General features: G+C 38.2%; 1 pseudogene; it reads left to right on the forward strand.

Annotated features, from left to right (window-relative positions):
* The first annotated feature begins 9,504 nt into the window (after window positions 1-9,504).
* LOC114047511 lies at window positions 9,505-21,510 on the forward strand (annotated as a pseudogene).
* The last annotated feature ends 1,393 nt before the right edge of the window (window positions 21,511-22,903 follow it).

Genomic DNA, 22,903 nt, shown 5'->3' on the forward strand with positions numbered 1-22,903 from the left:
ACCAAATGAACTTTTAGTATCCTCATCTTTCTGGCCTTCTCTGTAGTTTTTAATACTGCTAGCCACCACTAACAGTGGTTAGCCACCGCTTGTGGTAATGAATACTTTCAAACTCTTCAGTCTTATCTTTAAGGACCTCTGCAATCTACCCCATACCTATCTTTCCCGCTTTCTGTAACATTACCAGTAGCGAGATACAGAGGAATATAGATGGAATCATACATGCAGCCCCCACAGTCTAACATCAATGTGTATCACAGTGGGTGGCATGACGTGATATGAATGACATGATGTGGAATAGCACCATTGTCACACGATAAAATTCTCTTCCTATGTGTGTATTGACACCCACTCACTCCCCTTCACAAAATCTGTTTTGGCCAGACTGGACTGCTTGCTGTTCTCAAGTTAACACTCTATCTCTTACCCCTGGGGACTTGTACATGTCTTTGCCCAAACCTAGGAATGCACTTTGCCTTTATCTCCTTCTCTTAGGATACTATGCTTCCTTCAAAGCCCAGCTCAAGTGTAACTCAAGTGTAACTATAAAGATTTCCCTTATTCTCCTACCCCTAGTTTGTAATCTCTTCCTCAATTTACCTCATATTATAATAATATACATAGTTAATCTCCCCCTCCCCACCACCAAATGCAAACTGTTTGGGGGCAGGGATTATTTAGTTTTCTCTCTATTTCTCTTGTACCTAGCAAAGTACCAATTCTCTGACTGCCTACCCCTTTACTATTTCCTCTCTCATTCCTACTATTCTCTTAACTATGCCTGATTTCTAACAGTGGCTCCATTGGTGGTCCTTGGGACTAAGAAAGGTTTTCATGACTGGTATGAAAGAAAGACAGTTTTTGAAAAGATAAAGAAATGAAACAATGGTTTCAACTAAGGCATTGAATCACATGGAAATAATAGGATTACCAAGCTGGTACTTTATTTGGCAGCAGGAGGAACAATGAGAGAGTTGGAGGATGTGGCAATATGGACTGGTAAAGCACACCAGCTGGCAATAGGAGGGAAAGTTTCTGAACCCACTTAAAGATATGACCAACAATCTCTTTTAAAAACCTTTCAATTCCTCCAAGGGTGGAGAGGACTTTGGGTTCTCATAGACTGGGCCAGTTGAGCCCAAGTTCTGGAAGAACTAACAAACCAGTTGGAAAAATTTTTGAATCTCAGCCCTGTGATAGATTATGTCTGTTTTCTGAAGACAAATATAGCTAAGTTCCTAGAATCTTAACACCCCATTGATTTTAGGGCGATAAAATTTTCATTCCCAGAGCCTGAGAGACTAGAGGGCCACTTTTGGCATCAAGAAAATGTGGATTCAAATCCTACCTCCAACATAGTTAGCTGTGTGAACCTTGGGAACTAATTTCTTCTGTCGGAGCCTTAAGCAAACCTGTAAGATTTAAAGTCACATTCCAACTGCAGATCTATTTCAATCAATCAGTGAGCATTTATTAAGTGCCTACTATTTGCCAGGCACTGTGCCAAGCACTGGGGATACACAAAGAGGCAAAAGACAGTCCCTACCCTAAAGGAGCTTGCAATTGAATGGAAATTCCCTACAGTAATGAAATTAGGGGTCTGAAAAAATAAAAAGGAATAATCATAACTCCTTTTTAAAAAAAACATCACATGTGAGATTTTAACAATGTAGGAAGCTCTTACTGACAGTGAAGAAGCAATGAGAGCAAAAATGACTTGCCCAGGGTCACTCAGCTAGCACGTGTCAGAGGAAGAACTCAGGACTGCCTGGCTCCTAGGTTTTTTTCTCTATCAGAGTGCACTACCTTTCATAATTCTGTAATTGTTACTTTTATTAAGTAATCAGCAACAAATAGAGTAAAAGCTCTGGGGTTGGGGGAAAGGAATAACATGTTCATAATAGGATACTTCTTGTTGGGGCAGCTAGGTGATATAATGGATATACCCCTGAGTCCTGAGTCAAGAAGACCTGAGTTCAAATCTTGCCTGACTCTAGCTGTGTGGTCTTAGACAAGTCACCTCTGTCTGCCTCAGTTTTCTCATCTTTAAAATGAGGATAACGATAATACTTAATTCCCACGATTCTTGTGAGGATCAAATGAGATAATAATAAAAAGGGCTTATCCCAGTTCTTGGGGCAGCTAGGTTGCTCAGTGGATAGAGCATCAGCCCTAGAGTTAGGAGGACCTGAGTTTAAATCCAGCCTCAGACTCTTACAAGGTGTGTGACCCTGGGCAAGTCACTTAACCCTGTTTGACTCGATTTCCTCCTCTGTAAAATGAGCTAGAGAATAAAATGGTAAACCACTCTAGTATCTTTACCAAGAAAACCCCAAATGGACTCACGAAGAGTTGGACACAACTGAAAATGATCAAACACAAATAACAAAGTGCTATATAAACGTGAACTGTTATTATTATTTGACTCAGTGAAGATTATGTGAATAATGATAGCTCACATTTGTATAGCATTTTAGGGTTTGTGAATTACTGTCCTCACGACAACCTTGTGAGGTAAATATGTATAATTATTCCAATTTTTCAGATAAAGAAACTGAGAGACAGGTCATAGCTAGTAAATATTGGAAAGCAGATTTGAACCCGGGCCTTTCTGTAGTATACTGTCCATTAGATCAAACTGCCTACCAGTTTAACCATCAGCAGTTAGGAAAAGGAAATTGAGAAAACAATCAGGTTGGATTTTTCCCTGAATCTCCTCACTTCAGCACATAGAAATTTTTAAATGACAGTTTCTGATAAAACTTTTGTTTTTGTGGGTTGTTTTTTTTTCACTATATTGCCTTGTGTTCCTTAGAAATAAAACTGTAAAGCACATTTTAATCTGAATGCACCTTTGTGCCTCCTCAGACCATAAAGCATGGCTTTAAGCCTAATGTACGCAAGCACTTTTGGGAAAAATTGTCTCTTCTGCAACAATGTACCCATTATTAAAAATACCTCTTCAAATTATTTTGAGGGAGGACTGAATGTTGACCTGGTCTAGGGATTCCCTGATAAGAAGTAAGTTTCTGAACAAACATTCTCCCAAAATACAGATAAGAAGAGGGGTCCCTGTCCTTTTTTTTTTTTTTTTAAGGCATGAATGCAAGGACTCTTACCAACAAGGGCAAAAGCCAAATAACCTTCCTTTGTTTCATTGAAGAATCAGATTAGCCTATTGGTGATCCCACCTCTCCAAAAATCTCCCTTCCAGGCTCTTTCTTACAGTAATAAAAGAAAGGAGAGAAGAGAGGCTGACAAGTCTATTTTTTTTTTCCTCTCAGTTGTATTAGATCTTGAGGGAGTCAACTCTCTTTGCCTTAGCGCTTTCCGTGTTTTTCTTTCATCTCTGGTTAATGGGATATAATTTAAGCTAGGCACAACTTGACTAGTAGTCAGTGAAAAATTAACTCAAGGAAAGCAAAGTAAACTGACATCAAGAAGGGGGAAGGGGATACTGAAATAGTTCTATTGTTACACCCAAAGAAGCCAAAGGGTGATTTCTGAGTCTTCTTTCTCCAGAAGCTGAGAACTCTCAGCAGTGAGAGCTAACAACTCCAGGAACCAACCATCTGAAGAGCCTTCAGTGAGGCAAGTTGTGAGCAGGAAAAGAAAGAGTACCTTCAAAGGTATGTATGTACCTGGCTAACACTGAAGCAGTCTTTAATGTTATCTAATTTACTGCTGTCAACATATGCCTTCACTTGTAAGAAGCATCACCACCTTGGAGTTAGTATTACAACTTGTGATTCTCAGGTACCATCATAGCCCCTGTAGCTAATGAATCTCTCAAGGTAATTGCTTAGCTTAACTTGAATTTCAAATAGAACAATTTTTTTTGAGAACAAGCAAACTGGGACAAGGGAATGTGTTGTTGACATTTGCATCAGTATGTGTGATATTGGACTGGAGATTTAACAATTCAACTCAACAGGCAATCATTAAGCAACTACTACGTTCAAGGCTCTGTCCTAGGTCCAAGGGCTAGTTGTATCTAAAAGACAAAGATAGGGGGAGGGGAACATACCTTGCTGTAGGTATGGTTGCTCTCAGGTAGGGTTGGCAAGGCTATACCATCATCTGAACCGGCTACAAATACTAAGGGTACTTTTCTATTTTTTTGGTGAAAAATTAAATCCCATTCCAAGGCGAGTGATATATCCTTAGCAATATCTTGAGTTAAGCTGAAGCTTGGAATTTATTATCATCCTCCCTATTATTTTTACATTTGCCTGGCTATTTGCTCTGTGGCTGTCATAGTTATTCTCTGTGTGACCACGTAGTTCAGTGTCTGTGGTCTTAGAATCAATATAAGGCTTTTAATGTGCTTTGCCTGCCTATTCATTAAAGGTTTGCAGTCAGATGATTAAAATGCAGTTGTGTCAAAGTGCCTTCAGAATCTTTGGTCACACAAAATGCTTCCCCTGGAGAGAGAACTTCCTTCTTCAGATCCTGGATTTACACTGGGCTTCTTCCTTTTCTTGGAAAAGGCATCTAAAGCAGAGATCCACAGCATCCCACTTTGGCCTAAGTATTGCATCACTCCTGAATCTTCATTCTCCCACTATCACAGGTTTCAATCCTACAAAGATTTGAGGCAGGCAAGGCCTCTGGTCAGTTTAAAGCAACTTTTCTGAGATTAACTCCCTTTTTCTGGGTGCCCCTGCCTTTAGGAGAGAAAGCTCTTTGATGGCCCTCTGAAATTCTGGCTGCATTTACTCTCAGTCAGTATTCAGTTAAAACAAAGCTAAGGATGGCAGCAGCCTGTGGTCCTGACTTCAAAGGCTCAGACTAAGTAAGGTTCAGGCTCTCTGGGCAACAGAAGAATGACTCGTGCATTATATCGCTCCCTTCAGCTGCATTTACTTGCAGAACAAGTAACCCAGATGGCAGCCGTTTGCTCAAGATAAATGTTTAATATCTACACTCTTGGCGAAGGAACCTATTTTAGGGCAAGAAGAACTGGGAGTTGTACAATGGGGGTGTATGGTTGTACTGACAAGTTAAACCATATATGAGAATACCCAGCCATATCACAGTCTGCGTATTCACTAAGAATGTTTGCTGGGATAGAACTGGGGTTAGGGAAAATTCTTTTTAATCAGAGTGAAATAACCTCATTACAGATGAGATGTATGGGTGATAGCATTGTTTCTCAAAAGAATGGGATATTCGAAAGGCAGTGCAGGATAGCATATTGATGGAGCACTGGGTTTAGCGTCGGGAAGACCTAGGTTCAAATCCTCTGAACTGATTTGTTCAATAATCCTGGACGGTCACTTCACCCGTCTGGCTCATCTATAAAATAGAGATGATTATAAGATCTGTGCAAACTAAAGCCCAGAGAAGTTGGTGATTTGCCCAATTACTGAATCACTTATCTGATAGAATCACTGTGATGATCAAATTAAATTAATTAAATTTATTTAATAATGTATGTAAATAACTTTGTAAGCCTAATAGCATTAAATATATGTCAGCTACAGTATTGCTATGTTTGTTATCATTGCTTTTGTGGTTATCTAATCCAATCTTTCATTTTGCAGATGAGGAAACTGAGGCAAACAGGGATTAAGTGACTTCCCCAAGGTCACACAACTACTAAATGACAGAACCAGGACATAAGATCAAGTTAGGTCTTCTTTCAATGACACCATTGCTGCTCTTTGCATTTTGAGTTTATTTTTTCCCTTGTTTACATAGGTGGCTACAATTCTGCTTTGACTTATTCATATTAATTATCTCTTAAAAGTCATCAGACTGTTTGAAGTAACAGAAACATAAAAAAAGGAGAAAAAACTTTTATGTTTAGAATTTATTACTATAGAGGATTTCATGCTTGCTTTACAAATATCTTTCCACTGCTTCTGTTTGGTAATTAGCAAAAACAATAATAATAGCTCACATTTGTAGATTGCCTTAAGGTTTGCATAGTTATGTTACATACACTATTTCACAAGTACTACAACAACCTAATGAGGTAGGAATTACAGATATTATCCCCATTTTAGAGAGAAGGAAGTTCAGAGAGATTATATCTTGCCCATCTTCAGATGGGTCATAAGTGTGAGGATTCAAAGTCAGGTCTTCTGATTCCAAGTTGAGTACTTTGTCTATTATATCTTTCATATTGTCAAATGAAGTCTCATAAAGGCTGATGGATATGAGTTACTTGGTCATTGCGTTCCTTGGAAGGGGGTTGACATTAAGTGACCTGACCAAGCATCACATTATCCCAAATTTATGGCCTGGAATCCATGCCAAATGTGAGTTTTTTCTACTTGTCTTTTTGGAGAAATAAATATAATGACACAAATCACATTCTTCAGCTTTAATACCAAGATCCATGTTTATTCCTGGAAGGAAAACCAACCAACCAACCCGAGAACACATGGTAACTGGTTTGGTCCCGTTTTACTCTGATACTGAGCATTAATGATTGTTCTTTCAGATGATTCAAGCGTCCATGGAAAAGAAGAGAATTGCCGTAATTGGTGCTGGAATTATTGGTCTAGGAGCAATTAAATGGTATTTGGATGAAGGACTAGAGCCTACATGTTTCAAACAAAGTGATAACATTGGGGGTCTCTGGAGCTTTCAATTAAGTTTGAATTTTCTTATAAGGGAAACATTGCAAATTTCAATCATATTACTTCCCTGCAGCTCATGGTGCTGGATGTGGAGTTAGGAAGACTTGAATTCAAATCCAGCTTCAGACAGTCACTAACTGTATGACTCCGCACAAGTCCCTTAATCTCTGTCTGCCTCAGTGTCCTCACCTGTAAAATGAGTTTAATTCCATCACCTGCCTCACAAGGTAGTTCTGAGAATAAAATGAGACATTATTGGTAAAACACTTTGCAAACCTTATGAAATTACATAAATAAATAATAGATATTACTACCACTACTATATCATCATCATCATCATCATTATCATTCAGCGGTTTCCTATTTCTTATCAGGTAAAGTTCAAACTTCTCTACCTGATATTCAAGGTCCTCCAAGATCTAGTACTGCCTTATATCTTACTCCTCTCCATACACTAGTCTCTGCCCTATCTCCCTCCCCCAACTTGCCCTATATTCTCCCACCTCTTTGCCTTTGTCAATATATTCCCTGTGCCTGGAATCTTCTTCCTATAACCCTTCACCTGTTGAGTTTCTGTGCATCTCTTAAGGCCCAACTCAAATGCCATCTCTTCAGTGAAGACTTCCCTGATTCCCACAACCTATAATGAATGACCTTGACCTTCTTGGATCAGGGGCAGTATCTTCTCTGAATTGCAGTATCTCTCCCAGCACCGCATTGTACTGTGATCTTCACACAGTAGGTGCAAAGTAAATGTTTGTTGAATTAATTAATAAATGAATATCTAGCAGATGAGGGGGTCCATGTTTGAGCACTGGAGTATTCTTTCAGATTAAGCAGAGAGAAACAGGCAGGTGACATCTAGCTAATAATGATGAGTGGGTTTATGAAGATGAATGGTGGATTAGTGGGCTAAGTCAACAGAATATCAAGAGACATGAGATATCTCTATAAGACTGCTCCTGACCACAATAACAAAAAGTTTGATAATCTATGAATGATTAAAAAGAAACACATGCACTTTTAAGATTCCTCTCCAATTTCTACTTTTCCTGGGAACCAACCTTAATTCTTTCCAGGTCAAATTTAAACAGGATTGATCTCATCAGATGAATCTTATGGGTTTGAATTGCTTTAATTCCAGCCCTTCCTTCCATTATTGTAAAAGACTTATACTTTAGTCCAAGGTTTCAGTGGCTATATGAGAATCTAATGATTTGGGAACCCAGAAAAAAAGTAAGGGAGAAACCACACCCCTTCTCATTTTCTTCAAATGTTAATGGTTGATAGAACTGTCAATCAACTAAAATCTGTCCATCTGCAAGGAGCCTTTTTCAATCCCCCATAACGCTACTGCTGTCCTTCTGTTGATTATCTGCAAATTAGCCTGCCTCTATCTGTACCTAATTGTTTATGTGTCTCCCCCATTAGACCGTGAGCTCTTTGAGAGCAGGGACTGTCCTTTTTTTTTTTGAATTTTGAGGCAACTGGGGTTAAGTGACTTGCCCAAGGTCACACAACCAGTAAGTGTCAAGTGTTTAGTCTGAGGCCAGATTTGAACTCAGGTCCTCTTGACTTCAGGGGCCAAGCTCTATCCAGTGCACCACCTAGTTGCCCCTAGGGACTATCTTTTTACCTCTCTTTGTGTCTCCAGAACTGAGCACATTCCCTGACATATTTTTATTGTTATTGTTCAGTCGTATTCAATTCTCCACGACTCCATTCCAGGGTTTTTCTTGGCAAGGATACTGGAGTGGTTTGCCATTTCCTTCTCCAGCTCATTTTATAGATGAGAAACTGAGGCAAACAGGGTTAAGTGACTTGCGCAGGGTTATGCAGGTAGTAATTAATGAGGCCGGATTTGAACTCATAAAGATGTCTTCCTAATTCTGAGCCCAGTACTCCATCCACTGTGCCATTTAGCTGCTCCCCCCGATAAATAGTAGGTGATTAATAAATGCTTGTTGCCTGACTAACTAAATAGGTACACCTAAATTTTATTGGCTATTATAACATGCATATTAGATATGTTTTAACCAGTACTACTTCCTAAAGACAGCTAGGTGGTATAAGTGATAGAGCAATGAGCCAGGAGTTAAGAAGACCTGAGTTTAAAACCAATCTCATATACGTAGTAGCTGTGTGACCCTGGGCAAGTCACTTAACTTCTCTCTGCCTCAGTTTCTCATTTGTATAATGGGGATAATAATAGCACCTACCTTCCAGAGTTGTTGTGAGGATAAAATGAGATATTTATAAAGTGCTTAGCACAGTGACTGACTCATAATACGGAATAAAAATGTTTCCTTTCTTCCTACTTTTCCTCTTCCTTCATTTCTTTAGAAATCTGATTCAACCCAGAAGTTCCACAGGATTCTGGGAATAATAACTCACATTCATGCATCACTTTGAGGCTTACCAAGTGTTTTTCCCCCACAGTAATACCATGCTACACAGGGTTAAAAGTATGATTATCCCTGTTCTATACATGAAGAAAATGAGGATCAGAGAAGCTAAGGAACTAGCCCAGGTTACAAAGTCAGTAGGTGTCAGAGGTAGATTCAGACTGAGTTTTCTGATTCCACGTCCAATGTTCTTCCAGTAATACTATGCTGCCTTTTTACAAAGTATATGCTTTTGCTTTGGAGAAGCTGGTGCTGGGTATTTCCCTTCCCACTTTGAAAGCAACTAGGGGTTTATTGGGCAGAAGGACCTCCAGAGGGAGCTTTGGTATTCCCTAATGGGGAAAAGCCTACAAATGCCCCAGTATGGCTGCGCTGTGGGCCTACCCTCCAGGGCAAGAGTGAAAGAAGGCAACGGGTAGTAGGAAATATAAACAAAAGAAGCATCCAGACTACAGGGGGGAGAGAGGCACAGGTAGAGAAAAAATGGATGCTTAGACAATAAGTTGAACATGGGTAAGTTTAGTTAAATATCCTACAGGCACAAGTCTGCTTCAATCCAGAGCAACCCCAGGAGTTCTAGCCCTGCCCCAGTTTGTGTATGATCTGGAGCAATGCCTGAGCAAGTAGGTCAAGGAAACCCCTGAGGGCCCCAGTCCTAACTGGGTTACCTCAAGAACCACCAAAATCTCTTAGGCAGAGGGTGACCTGGTGTCAGGTGAGACCTTCATGCTGGGGACTGAGGCAGAAATGATGTGTGACTGCAAGGAGAGAATGGTCTAACCCTGTCTCTCCCTCATCTGTCTGTTGATTCATGGAGAAAATGTTTAAGAGTTGAGAAAGAGAAGGCCTGTATCCAAAAGGGCAAAGTCAGGTGGTTTCCACCTCCTTGGCACCCAGGGGTTTGAGATGTCATAAGAGTAGCTAACTGGGGTTATTGGGGAGGGGGAGGAATGGGAGGGAGAGAAGGAAGGAGAAACCACTACTTGTCATTGCAGATATAGACTATCTATCCATCATGGTACAACCTTTCTCTTCTGCATCATTAGGAAGGAAATTCTCATTTCTTACCTCCTATAGGAGAAATATGAAGAAAGAAGACCCAGCATCTATAGATCTGTAACGATTAGTATATCAAAGGAGAGGACCTGCTTCAATGACTTCCCTGTACCTGATCATTTGCCTAAAACATTATGACTATCAAATTATTTTTTGACAAGCATATGAGTTTTTAAGATCTTATGTAGAAGTCAGCATACATATAGGCAGCTAGATGGCATTGTGATTAGAATGCTGGATCTAGAATCAGAAAGTCCTGAGTTTAAATCCAGCCACAGACACTTACTGACTGTGAGATCTTGCGAAAATTTACCTCAGTTTCCTCATCTGCAAAATGGAGATGATAATAGCACCTACCTCTCAGGATCATTGCAAGAATCAAAGGAGATGGGGCAGCTAGGTGGCACAGTGGATAGAGCACCAGCTCTGAAGTCAGAAGGACCTGAGTTCTAAATCCGACCTCAGACCAAACACTTGACACACACTATTTGTGTGACCTTGGGCAAGTCACTTAACCCTGATTGCCTCACTAAAAAAAAAAAAAAATCAAATGAGATAATATTAAAAAGTATTTTGAAAACTTAATGAGATATAATTGCATACTATTATTAGCTATATATGTATGTAATGTTTGTTATAGGCATATATCTACACAAACATATGTGGTAGTAGTTCTATTGACAGCATGCCTAATGATGGTCAAATTCTGTTATAACCAAAACCTTAATGTAAAAGAAATCCTAGCTAAAGTCAGTGGCTCATTGATTTCAAGTAGTTATATGATATAATTTTGGTATAATGAAAGGATCAGGAGATCATCTGCGAGCATGTTTGTGCTATAACTATAGATACAAAAGAGAAAGAATGTTGTACTTGAAGTCAGGAAGACTTGGGCTCTGCTCCTATTAGCTATGTGACCCTGGGCAAAGTATTTAACCTTTTCTGAGCCCTTCTCCTTATCTGCTCATTAATCAGTGAGCATTTATTAAGTTCTTACTGTGTGTGAGGCACTATGCTGAGCACTAGGGATGCAAAGAAAGGTTAAAGACAGTCCCTGATCTCAGGGAGCTCCCAGTCTAATAGAAGAGACACCATGCAAACAACTGTGTACCAACAAGCTGTATATACCTCAAATTGGAGATAATCAACAAAGGGAAGGCAAGAATTTAGGGGGTGGGAAAGGGTTTAGTGTAGAAGGTGCAATTTTATCTGATATTAAACGGAATCCAGGGGAGCCAGGAGGCAGAAATGAGGAAGGAAAATGTTTCAGGCATGGGAGAGAGGCAATAAAAATACCTGAGGTCAGAAAATGAGTGTTATGTTCAAGGAATACAGAGGAAGCCATATTCTATTCCTCACAGCTATAAGGATAAAATGAGATGAAGTGTATAAATTACTTTGGACACTTTAAAGTATAAATTTCAATTATTATTATTATTCTTTTAGACTAATGTTTTAAAGCTTAGAAAATACTTCATATATACTACCCAATTTGATAGCACAGTCCCATGTGATAAATATTATTACCCTCATTTCACAGATAAAGAAACTGAGGCTGAATAATAAACACAAAGCATATTTTGTCCAGTCTTGTATCTATAACTATCAATATATGGTGGTTCTTTACAGGACCAGGATATAAAGGGTTAAATGAAGTGTTTTGAATTTTAAATTATTGACAAGGCTACACTTTTCACTTCCCAGAATTAAAGGATTAGAGCTAAAGTAACTGTTTCATTTCTAGGATGTCAACTATTCTGCCTTCGTTTTTTTTAAAAAAAAATAGGTATTAAGAAGTTCAAAGGTCACTATTTCCACAGCAAGGAATTTAAGAGTCCTAAGGGATTTCTAGGGAAGAAAATCATTGTGATTGGCATCGGAATTCTGGAGCAGACCTTGCAGTGGAACTCAGTCATACAGCAAAACGTGTGTGTGTGTGTGTGTGTGTGTGTGTGTGTGTGTGTGTGTGTGTGTGTGTGTGTGTTTTATAAAGCTATTCAGCAAACACTTCACCCCTAATGGTCTAAATTCCCAGAGTATTAGATGTCTGCTCCATAAGATGCAGCAATTCATTACTTGGTACTTTCTATTAAGCAGGGGTCTAAGTCCTTTCTCCAAAGACCAAGTGATATAAAGAGTAGAAGAATTAAGTAATGGATTTTGAGTAGTGCAGATAGGTAATAGCTAAGACAGGAACAGAATCACTGAATGTTGCAGGTGGGAGAAGCCTCCAATGTCACCTAGTCCAAAACTGTCATCAGCCTTGTTTCTTGGGCCAAACCACTCACAGGGAACATTTATTGTTTACTGTTGCAGTAAAGCAAAATAGAGTCGAGATAATTAGCTGAATAATTCAGGGGAAAAAAGATTATGAGGGCAGCTGTAGAATAATTTGGGAGCAACGCTCTCATCCTAAACCCTCTGTGAGCCAATGTCATTATAACATGCTCTGGATATCGTAACAGCTCTAAATTTAACTCTCCGCCTGGCTTGGGCTATACAGACAGATCTGGGAACAATTTAGGAAAAAGGTGTATTTTTCTGCCCTACAGGTAGTTAGCAAAATGTATACCAATTGCCTCAAGGACTTGTGCTAATCAATTGCATGATAAGGTTTGCTAATGAACCAAGCAAATTGTTAACCATAGCTACCGGCTGAAGCCTTCAGAAAACTGGTTTTGCTGGGTAAGCTCTCCCTCTTCTGGTCATTCTAAGTACAACAGAGCAGAGGTTTTAAATTACTTGAGAATTGCCCAGTCAAGAAGTACACAGGGATATTGATTTAAAAAAAAAAAACCATATAAATACAACATTGCATTTTGAGGAAAAAATGTAAATATATAAATCAATTGTTTTAACCAGTTAAATAAAGCAAAGACATACGACTATATATGTATTTTTATGTATATATGTGCAGTATGTGTGTTTGTATATGTAAAACCACAGATCACATTTATAAGGATAAGGACTAGATCTATAATGTCATTTGCATAGGGAGTTTCCAGGTAAAGGACCTGCATTCACCAATATAGGTTGATACCTTGTCTAAACTGATGGTCTTAGAGGTGACTGAGAGTTTAGGGTTAGTATATATCAAAGGAGGGAGTTGAGCCCAGTTCTTCCTGGCCCTAGGACCAGCTCCCCTCCTTTTCTAACATGTTTATAATATATTATTATCTAATTTATTGGTCATATATTTATATAATTTATTAAATATATTACTATTGAATTTGTATAATATATAAAATCAGATTTTTGAAGGTAGAAGCTACCTCAAAACCTATCTAATCTAATCCAATAATTGGATATTTGAGGTCCTTATGAGAATACAAAAACAAAAAATGCAATTATCCCTGCTCTCAAGTAGCTTATATTCTGCTGGTGAGCAGAAAGAAACAACACATGAGGATAAGGATATACAGGTCCAGATGTCACACAGTTGGTTAGTAACAGAGCCAAGATTCCAAGTCTTTCTGCCTCCCAGTTCAGTGTTTTTCAATCATGTTATACCTATCTGGCACATTTCCAAATTTCCATTTTATCTACCACTGATCCTAACTTGTCAGAACCCTTTTCATTTATTAATTGGTCTATACTTTGAGTGAGCTATTACTCTATTATCACAAAATATGACTGATTTGCACTGGTTTTTCATCCAAAGAGTCTAATATAAAGTCCCCTTTCCCACAGTCTTCTGTAAGAGCGAGACGCTGAATCTCATTAGGGATTGAAGGCATTCTTCTTTTTCAGTCTTTTTAAAAACCTTTAAGAGTATAGATTGGGGACTCAGAGCTTATTACCATAGGAACCATCTAATCAGGAATGGGTGGAGAGTTCCATGGTACCTATGGTTAGGAGAGTTAAAAGGTATGCCAGGGAAGGATGGGAAGCCAAATCTGATGGTGGTAAGAAGTACATGGACTGCTTAGCAAAGGGTAGAAACAATAAAGCAAAAATCACAATGAAAGTTTGTGACAAAGATGGATTTCAAAAAGCAAGACATCTTTTGGACATGACCTTTCTTTCTTCCAGGTGTTCCTCAGCACTCGACGTGGGACTTGGATATGTAACCAGGTGTGGGATGAAGGCTACCCCATGAACATTGTGCTCTTCACTCGGTTTAAGGAGATAATCAAGAAGACGATGACTATGTCCATGTTGAATGACTGGTTGGAGAATAAATTAAATTCAAGATTTAATCATGAGAACTGTGGCCTGAAACCTTAGAAAAGGTATCTGCTCTTTACTTTAAGCTATAGTGACTTGATCTCAGATAAGATGGAATATCAGCTCCTGCAGAAACTTGCAAGGACTCTCAGACTATCATTTTCCACTGGTGTATGAAAGTAGAATACAAACTATACTATACCCTTTGCTCCAATGATATGCATAGTATCTAATTGGATTTTCATTGACTTAAGTGATAAGCTGCCCATCATTTCCACTCAAAGACTAATTAATAATATATGCTCTAATTGACCTCTCAATCTTGATGTCAGTTATTTCATTTCAGCTCTTTCCAGTGGTTTTTCTTTTTCTTTTTCACTCCTGCACCTCCTTAAATAATTCTATAAGTAGTATAAATTGATGTCTATATGGTGACATCATTTGACTTAGAGGCAGCTTGGAATAGTGAAAAACAAGCTAGACTTAGAGTCAGGAAGACCTTGCTTGAAATCCCACCTCAGACATTTACTAGCTATGGGATTCTGGGCAAGTTACAAATTTTCTCAGCCTCAGTTTCTTCACCAAAATGGAGACAATAATGGCACCTAAAGGGCAGCTGGGTGGCATGGTGGATAGAGCACCGGCCCTGGAGTCAGGAGGACCTGAGTTCAAATCCAGCCTCAGACACATAGCAGTCACTAGCAGTGTGACCCTGGGCAAGTCATTTAACCTCAATTGCCTCACATAAAAAAAATAATGGCACCTAGATGTTGTAAGGGTTATATAATCGAATGGGTAGATAATGTGTATAAAATATTTGTAAAATTTAAAATACTATACAAATATCAAGCATTGTTACTTACTTTTGGAGACTTAAGGCACCTCTATAGAGTAGATTGAGCTGTGATTCGTTCTTCAGTTTGAACATTAAAGTTAAAAGATTGAGTCCTTCTCCAGCAACTATAGGATCACAGAATAATAGATTAGAGTGGAAAGAGACCTAAGAGATCATTTAATCCAACCCTCTCATTTCACAAATGAGAAAACTGAAACAAAGAGATGGTGACTTACCCAGAGTCACACAGCTAGGATGTGTCTCAGACTGGATTCGAATTCAGGACTCCCTGACACAAAGTCCAATGCCCTATATACTACATCAGCCCAAACTTAATACATCAAAACCTGCCTCATTTAGGGTCCATAATTACGGTAATTTCAGTTATTTGGTACACTACAGAACCAGAAAGGAAACAAAAAAGCTACCTATGAGCCCTAAAATGCCCATCACAGAGTCCATATACTAAGGTTCTTCCTTTACTGATAAGAATATTCCTCAAACCATTAATTAGACCTTACTGACTTTTACTTTATACTCAAGTTTAATAACTATTATCTTCTGACTCCTCTGATCACAGAGTATTAGAAGCAGCACATTAGTAGGAGGAAAGTCTGATGACATTAAGAAAGGAAATAAAAATTACTAGATTACAATCATTGAGTGATAATGTTTATAACGATGACAACTGGGTTATCAGGAAGAGGTTACATTATTTTCAGTATATTATGTTTAAGAAATCATGGAAGCATAGCACACATAGATATTTTCATCAAAATGGTTGGTTTTTTTTTTCTTTTGCTGATTAAAGAGGTTAACTTCAGTTTTTTTTTTTTCATCACTTATGGTTGATATTGAGAAAATGAAGGGCTACACTTTCTAGAAATATAAGCATTTCTGTGACTTTCGACCAAATACATTAAACTGGGGTGAACATTTCAATTAATTAATTCTTATAACACCTGTAAGAACTGATTAGGTAGCAGATAGAATTATCACCATGTTATAATAGAATCACTGCATAAGTAGCTTAAGGGCTATGCTGGAAATGACATAGAAAGTTAATGACAAAGTCAAGAATAGGAAATGAGAATTTTGATGCCTATGTATTCTCCTTAGATGCTTTGGTTTTGCATTATTGTGGCTATATCATTAATAGATGTCAGAAGTAGCAAACCTATGTGAGGTCTTTCTTCACATCAGAATATCTGAATGCCTCTTCTTATTTCCCATTCACTTTTTTTTCTTTTGGAGATTGCATATCCATATTTCATCTGGGCCTAAAATGCAGTGCCCATGCATAGGCCCAATCCCATTTGTCCAATGTGAGCCAGTTCACCCCACTTTAGTCAGCCTAGTGACAGTCTGCTTTTGGATCTCACCATATTAGCATTTGATTCAATGCAAACACCCCATTTGCTTTATCCTTACTGCAGTTTAGAACTCCCAGACTCAAAGGATCCCTAAGATTGAGTCCTTTCCCCATCCCAGTAGCAGATATTATAGGTATGCATCAGCACATCTGGTTCCATTTACATTCCTAAGAATGAAATAAAAGAAATAGCAAGTGATAAAGACAAGTGATGCTGCTGATAGCCTTATCCATCCACCAAAGGTTGTATCTCAATCCAAGAAGTACAGAGATATGAAGAGGAAAGAGCAAGAAAGTTCTCATGGTGTCCATTGGTGCTCAAAAGTCATTGGTACAAAGAAATACTTTGTGGAAAGGAAGAATGAATAGATAAGTGAAATAATAAGTGCCATCTTCCCTTGTCATGCAGGTTTCAAAACTCTCAAGTAAACGTCAATGACAACCTTCCCAATCACATCATTTCTGGAAGAATAATGATGAAACCTAATGTGAAGAGTTCACAGAGACAGCAGCCATTTTTGAAGGTGGCAGCATTGTGGAGAACATTGATGTGGTCATCTTCACCACAGGATACACCTTGTCTTTCCCATTCTTGGAAGACTCTATTAATGTCATAGACAATCAGATCTCCCTGTATAATCAAGTATTTCCTTCTCAGCTGGAGCAACCAACATTGGCCTTTATTGGCCTGGTACAGCCAGTGAGAGCATTGCTACCTACCTCAGACCTTCAGAGCCATTGGGTCACTTCAATGGTCAAGGGTAAGTACACTAAGGTAGAGGAGAAGGACCTTTGACTTCATTTGATTTGGTGTCAGAGGACCAGAGTTCAAAGTCCAAATTTGTTGCTTACTACTTTGTGATCTTGAGCAAGTTACTTTATATCTTCAGGTCTTGATTTCTTCATCTATAAAATTAAGGTGTTGGACTAGATGACATCTAAGGTCCCTTCTAGTTATAAATCTGTGATCTTATGACTCTTACCAAGTGTCTAGGTATTCTATGACTACTGCTAGTATCATATTCCTTACTTAAACTGCAATAGATTACTCATTTTGGAGTCAGGAAAGGCTGAATTTGAATCCTGACTCTGATACTTGCTAGCTGTGTAAGTCACTTACCTTCTTTTTCTCAGTTTCCTCACTTGCCATACCTGCCCCATGGGGCTATTGTGATAATCAAAGGAAATAATGTATATAAAATGACTTGCTAACATTAAAACATTAAATAAATTTCAACTCTTAGCCCAGACTTTATCAACTTTAAATTAGTATACTCACCAATCAAAATCACTGTCACCTAGTCCCCTTCTCTTCTAAAGTGGCTGCTACTGTTTTATTAATTATTTTCATTTAAGTAAATTTGTATAACCTTTGTCTTTTCCATTCTTGGGCAAGTCACTTCACCCTGTTTGCTTCAGTTTCCTCATCTGTAAAATGAACTGGAGAAGTAAATGGCAAACCACTCCAGTATCTTTGCTAAGAAAACACCAAATGGGATCATGAAGAAATCAGACATGACTGAAACAACTGAACAACAACAACAAAGTAAAGGGAAATGTTAGAGAACGACTTTCTTCTTTGTACTAAAGGATGATTCAGGAAAGGCCCACATCATCAACTTAGAAAAGAAGAAAAGAAGTTGAAAAAAATTAAATAGTTCACAAAAGTTTTAAAAGTCTTGAAAATACACTTTTCTTTCTTTGCTCCTTTTCTAAGACTCTTGTGATAATACATCTGTTGCTATCCCAATCAGTCATCTGTAAAAATGTAGCACTGGGTTCAGTCTCCAGTTATTGTTAAAATTTTTGCCACCCAAATCAATTTCTTTCAGACTCTTATTTAACCTGTTGGCCCATTTTATTAGCAGTAGTGAGGATTGAAGAAAAGTGAGATAATATTTTGTTCATCCATCTCAGCCACTACCAGAAATAATAATTATAGATAACATTTATGTAGTGTTTAGAGGTTTAAGATTGCCAAACACTTTGCATGTATTATGTTGTTTTATTATCACAATCCTAGGAAGCAGGTTTCATTATTATTCCTATTTTACAGATAAGGAACCTGAGGCATATAGTTTAAGTGACTTATCTAGGGATCATACAAGAGGCAGGATTCAAACTCATGTCTTCTTGACTGAAAGTCTAGAGGTCTTTCTACTATGTCACCAAGCTGCTTCAGAAGTGGCAGTCTCCTCCATTTCTAATAGGACAGGGAAATTCTAGCCTAACCTACTCTAGAATCTCTCATCTCCTGATTCAGTAATCATCTTGGAAATCTCCACAATTTCTGCTGAGCCCACACTTTCTTCTCCTTGGAAAGGTTCTATAACTCCATGTAACATTCCTAAATTTTCTTTTTTGTGTAGGGTTGAACAAATTGCCTTCCATAAAGAACATGATGGCAGATATCACACGGAGGAGAGAGACAATAGGCAGATGGTAGGACATTTGACTTTTAAACAATTTTGAGAAATAAGATTTAGGAATCTGAGGGAGAAAAAGTGATTCAAAGGACAGTTTGATTGAGTGTAGACATAAATTCTCAAGTCAGGATAAAAATCCATGGCAAAATTGCAGAAGGAAGACCAAATACTCAGGATCAGAAGTATTTGCTTTTTTCCCTAAACTCTTAGTCAGACTGCAGTGCAACTTGATTAACCTATAGATAAAAGATTTTTTCTATCATATAGAAATGAATAAAATAAAAGCAAATAGGGTGATATGATACAGTAGAAGAATTGCTGAATTTGGAGTCAAAGCACCAGGATTTGAATCTTGTCTTTGCTACCTACTACCTGTGTGACTTGAGCAAATCACCTAATATCTCTTGTGTTTCTAATGTTTCTCTCATTACATCTAATATTTCCTCATCTTTAAAATGAGGGGGTAAGGATCAGTCAGTCAATGAGCACTAATCAAGCACCTACTATGTGTCAGGTACTGTGCTAAGTGCCAGGGATACAAAAAGGGGCAAAAGCCAATCCTTACCCTCAAGGAGCTTACAATCTATTGAGGTGGGTGGAACAACATACAAACAAGCTATATACAGAATAAATAGAAAATCATTTACAAAGAGAAGGCACTAGAATTAAGAGGAATTGATAAATTATTCCAATAGAAGGCAAGACTTTATCTGGAACTTGAGGGAATCCAGGACATAGAGATGAGGAGGGAGAATATTCTAGGCATGGGAGAAAGCTAGAGAAAATGCCTGGAGTCTGGAGATGTAGTGTTTTGTTTGAGGAATAGCAAGAATATCATTGAATCACAGAATATTTGGGTGGGGGTTGTGGAGAGAAGAGAGAGTAAATTATAAGGAGACTGGAAGGGTAGGAAGAGACTAGGTTGTGAAGTGCTTTCAATGTCAATATTTTGTATTTGAGCATGGGGGATGACAGGGAACCACTAGAATTTAGTGAAAAGCAGAGTTACATGGTTGAACCTGTGCTTTAGGAAAATCACTCCATCAGTTGAATGGAGATTGGATTAGAGCAGGGAGACACTTCTGGCAGAAAGACCCATTGGCAGGCTATTGCAATAGTTCAGACATCGAGTTGTTGAGAGCCTGCACCAGTGATAACATTAAGAGAGGACAGAAGAAAGTATATTTGAGAGATGTAGAAAAGGTAAATAGGCCTTGGCAATAGACTATATGGGAAGGTGTGAGACAGTGAGGAGTCAAGTATAACACCTAGGTTGTAAGCCTGGAGGACTGGAGGGATGGAGGTATTTTTAATATTAATAAGGAGGTGTGGAAATGGAAAAGGTTTGGGGGAAAGATGAGTTTAGTGTTGGATATGTTGAGTTGAAGATGTCTATTGGACATCCAGTTTGAGATGTCAAACTGGAGATGTATGACTGGTGGTCAGCAGAGAAATTAGGAATAGATAAATAGATTTCAGAATTATTAGCATAGAGATGATAATTAAATCCATGGGAGCTGATGAGATCACCAAGTGAAGTCTCAGATGCATTTCCTTCCAGCTCCATATCCATGATCCTAAGCTCTACACACATTGAGATGATTATAAATGTGCTGATGATCACAAATAAATGGTAGGAACAATTCTGGAAGGCGCTGAATCAATGTTCAAACTAATAGCCCAGAGCAACTCCCTTGATCAGGTGACTTCCTTGACAAATTTTAGACACCTGTTTTGAGCCCCACACATATGTCCAGCATTGGCATGCTGGAGGAGAAGTACAACTGTGTTCTTTAGGTATGGAACCAGTAAAGTTTTTTTCCTGAGTTCCCTCCAAGGAAAGGAGTGCCTGGCACATGATAGCTATTTAATAAATCCTTGTTGATTGATTGGTTGGTTGAGGACAAGAAGAATTCCTACACTTAGAACTGCCAGATTTCATTTTATGGAGCCAAGTTCTAGTTCTGGACAAGTTTTAAGTTTTATTAGTTATTTATTACTTACTTATTAGTTAATGCCTACTGAATGCTGAACACTGTGTTAAATGGTGTAGGAGATAGCAAAAGAACTTCCTTCTCTCCATGAGCTTATATGAGTTGGAGAGACAAAATATAGGCACATTCAGAAAGAAGGGACCTTCATAAAATATTCTGAGATTGGGTTGGGAAGATGGTTAGTATAAACAGGAAATGATATGGTAGGGCAGGAAGGTGAGAGATCAAAGAGGGCTTTCAGCTGAGCCTCTAGGGTGACTTGAAAAGGCGGGTAAAATTTAAATGGGCAGGAAGGGGAGGTAGAGGAAGACTTGAATATCAGACAAGAAGCCTAATTCTCAGTTACCAAGTCAACCAGTTTTCCATTTCCTCAGAACAGTCAATGATATTTTGTTTTATTTTGTTTTATTCTTGGCCACAGGTATACCCACAATTCCAGACACAGACTCCATGAGGATTACATCAACTCCATGGATCATCTAGCATCTTTGGCAGGGATAAAACCCAGCTTGCTGCCTCTCTTATTCACAGATCCTGAGCTGGCTTTGGAAGTATTTTTTGGTCCCTGTACTCCATATTGGTATTGCCTACAAGGACCAGGCAAATGGGATGGGACCAGAAGAACCATCCTGAGAGAACAGATCCTTAAACTTATTCAGACTTAAGTAGTCAATGAAGATATCCACCAGTCTCACAAGCCAGGTTGGCTCAGGTTTCATTGTGTTGGCATTGCTTTCTCCATGTTCATGTTATCCTGCTTTTAAATATTCACCTTCCTTAGAAGGCAACAAAGCAGAGAAAAAGTCAGCGTACAAGTAGTGTCTTCAATTTTCTGAATGTGATCAGTTGGGGCCTTTGGAAAACATAGTTCCCTTGTTGATTTGCCCTCAATGAAGAATTTCCTTATTAATTCAAATACAGGTGGCCCCCAAATACAGTCCATACTCTAAAATGTGACCTCTTTGAAAGCAAAAAAAAAAAAATACCACATGCTGGTACACATTAAAAATAATGATTATTATAGGATACACTTAAGTTTGTTACAAATATAGATTTGGGAGCAGGGTGGAAAGGTGGCAAAGGGAATAAAGTTTATACTAGGACCAATAAATGCATCATTTCAGGTCATTAAGGGGTGAAGACTGATCATCATAATCTTCTTGAGCACTCCCTATATGCTTAATAGGATGTACTCTTATTCATATTTGTACAGATGAGTTGAGCATTGTCAATGTCACTTAACTGAACTTGGACATCACCCTAATAAAGTGAAGCCTCTGGACCCTCATCATACCAGATAGAACACTCTTTTTGATAGAACTCAGTTAAGTCACTGTAACACAAAACCATTTCAGATCCCAATCCCATAAATATGTCCAATGGATGTTTTTCAAGAACCTGTACTGCCAATACTTATTTCTCTTAATAGTGTAATATTTTATTTATTTTTGCTCATTGCTAATTGAAGTGAGCAAAGAATTATATTGTACATGAGGGGAAGAAATGTATTTTTCTATCTAAATTCATAATTTATAACAGAATGCTTTGTCTAAGTTCTGAGTTGCCTTCTTCTAAATAATTTATAGTTACATGTTACAGCTGTCTGAAAGCTAGTCCTTTTTAAAAAAAAATCACGCTGTATTTTACATAAAAAAGAAATGGCATCAACCCACAGGTAAAGTTTAAATAAAATGTGTGTACATTTAAAGAACCTCTAGCTTCTGTGTTTTTTTGTAAAAGGTTAATAGATGTTGTCAAGTCTTAATTAACCATCCAAAAGGGAACAATAATCTGAGATAGCAGATAATTCCCAAATCATTAATATTTAAGAAATGGAATGTACTTTTCTGCTTACTTTTGAACATGGCTATGTCTAATCTGGGAATTGACTACACAGGAAGATCTGATTAGAGAACAACTGGGAAGCCCCTCAAATTTCTCCATTCTGTGCCTCTACTCTGTGTAAGGCAAATGGCGCAGTAGGAAGAATACCAGATTTGGAGTCAGAAGACCTGGGTTTCAATCCCAGCTCTGCTTCTTAGAATCTCTATGACCTTA

The sequence above is a fragment of the Vombatus ursinus genome, unplaced genomic scaffold (genome assembly GCF_900497805.2).
Source record: "Vombatus ursinus unplaced genomic scaffold, bare-nosed wombat genome assembly UNPS02014789.1, whole genome shotgun sequence".
In the NCBI taxonomy this organism is placed as follows: Eukaryota; Metazoa; Chordata; class Mammalia; order Diprotodontia; family Vombatidae; genus Vombatus; species Vombatus ursinus.